The following is a 2,686-nucleotide window of genomic DNA, read 5'->3' as shown; positions in this document are numbered from 1 at the left end:
ATGTGTATAGCAGAGGATGGCCAAGTCGGTCATCAATGGGAGGAGAGGACCTTGGCCCTGTGAAGGTTTTGTGCCCCAGTGTAGGGGAATGCCAAGGCCAGGAAGCTGGAGAGGGTGGGGTGATGAGCAGGTGGGGGGGGGCAGGGGATTGTTTTAGTTTTTGTTTTTATTTTATTTTTTCTTATTTTATTTTATTTTTATTTTTTATTTTGGAGGGGAACCTGGAAAGGAGATATTGTAAATAAAGAAAACATCTAATAAAAAAAAAAGGAAAAACATATTCCATTGAAAAAGATTTCTGGAATTATACAATAGTTTGTAATGGGGTTTCAGATGTAGGCAGTAATATATGATTAAATATGTTATGTGTTGCCATCATAGTAGAGTTAATATAGTTGTTATAAAATGCATGTATAATACATGTATCTCATATGTATGATACATGTCACTTATACATACATATGCAAATATATGGATAGATATATAATCAATATTTGTCTCAAACAGGATTTTTTCTGTTATTTCAGGGATCAAGTTCAGAACTTTATACATGCTAAGCATACACTGAACTTGGGTTAACAAATTAACCTTGAACTCTTAATTATAAAGTTTAAATATTATTATTTCATAAATTATGCTTAAATTCATGTTATATAATCCCTCTATAAAAATATGGTTAATTATGTCATGTAATATTTCCTTATTTAATTACTCATCTTTGAATGTGGTGAAATTTTCATGTTCAGCTATTGATTTATATTTTCTTAGTACAGAGAACCAATTTGTTTGCCCGATTTTTAGTTCGTCACATTCCTAGTTATATTGCTTGAGATGCGGATTTGAATGTATGTGGTGTATGTATGTAGAATTTGAGTGCTTCTTTTATTTAACTGTACCAGGCAAGCAGATCTAGGACAGTGCAAAAATAATCTCTCCTTTGCCATCTGTCGCAAGCCCAGGCAGCTTTTGAAAATTTTGCTCCTTTCTATGGAATCAAAGGGTTTGCTTAAAAAGCCAATCATCAATTGATGAGATCTGTTCTGATCATATTGGAAAAAGAGCTTTGTCTGTGCTCCTTAACCTTGGAAATGCATGCTATAGCTATTTATGTAACTATGAGAATTTTTAATCTGCTTCTCTCTGGAATTCATTTTTAAGTGTCCTACTTTAACAATGATTTAGACCAATAATGCTTATATTCTTTTATATCTTTTGTGTCACTTGTTAGCTAAATTTAAGAAAACTCAAAAATTCATTCCTGTTATTACCATGTTGAAATGAATATACTAATCCTAGTATGTCATCTTCCTCTAAATTCCTTATTATTAACAATAGTAACCATATATTCTTCTGTATTATTTTGCATCATGCCTCTGCAGTTAACTCCAGTGTTTTCCCATTTCTTTCTTCATATTTCCTTTATCCTATTGAATTCTCCTCCTGAGTGCTGCAAACATAGCTCTTCATTACTATGTGTAGTTTATAGAGTTCTGGGAATTAATCCCAGGGAAAGCTCATGCTCAGTAGGTACTCTAACAATATAGCTTCTTCTCAACTCTAGTGAAAAGTTTAAGTAAACATTTGTCCATACTATATTTTGTCAGTTACTAAATTTTTCTTTACATGTGTTAGCAAATGTTTTATAATAGTCTTTAAGGACTAAGTATTATTTAATGAACCCCCATTTCAAACATAAGGTTGTTATGTTACTGCAGATCTCTCATAAGAACATATACTTTGCTGATGCTTACATATAGGCAAACATTTCTATCCACAAAAATATAAAAATGCAATAAATATTTTAATTTGTGAGTATTCTGAAAGATTATATCAGCACTTAAGAAAACTTGGTTTCTAACACACTGTAGCTTAAATTCTAATATCTGTGGCATACAGCTGCCTATAATTTTAGTTCGCAGGGATCTGGTGCACTCTCCTTGAATCTGCAGGCACCAAGTATGCAGATGTATACATGTAAGCAAATACTCAAATACATAAACATGAAAATAAATATGAAAATTATGCAAAAGTCTTTTCTTTTGTTGTCTTAAAAACATTTCTATTAAGCATTGTTATATTTTTCCCACTCTGAGTGAAAACATTTGATATATAATGCAAATATGCATGTAATATATTATTACATTTTCTAGCAAAGTAAGTGCAAGAAAATGTGCATTTTAATTGATACTTTAAGAAAATTTACCTTTCTTTTCTGAACAACAAATCAACATAAAAATTGGAACTGGGCTTTTGAACCAGAGTCTCATAAAGTAATAGTAATATCAGCTTTAAAAGGGTAGTCTTGACTCTATCATACATATATTCTTGAATTAATACCTATTTTTCTGGGATTTTTTAGTTTTTATTGCATTATGATGAGAAAAGTTACATGATTTCAATTTATCTGAATTTGTTAACATTTAAGAACATATTTTAAGTAAATAAAATTAAATTAAAATCTTGTTTCTTTTTTGTACCCCCACTCCTCCCAGAGACCCCTTTTCAATACTTACAATATCTTTTTTTGTCATATTCTTTAAAATTTATAAAATATTATAACAATAAAAATGAGTATTATAACAGTTGTTTGATATAAAACAACAATCAATTTAACAATGTTATGTAGGTGTTCGTCTACAGCAATAGTGAAAATACATTTTTCTCAATATAAATTTTAAATAACTCC

Source organism: Mastomys coucha, chromosome X, assembly GCF_008632895.1.
Source record: "Mastomys coucha isolate ucsf_1 chromosome X, UCSF_Mcou_1, whole genome shotgun sequence".
In the NCBI taxonomy this organism is placed as follows: Eukaryota; Metazoa; Chordata; class Mammalia; order Rodentia; family Muridae; genus Mastomys; species Mastomys coucha.
This window is presented reverse-complemented; position numbering follows the sequence as displayed.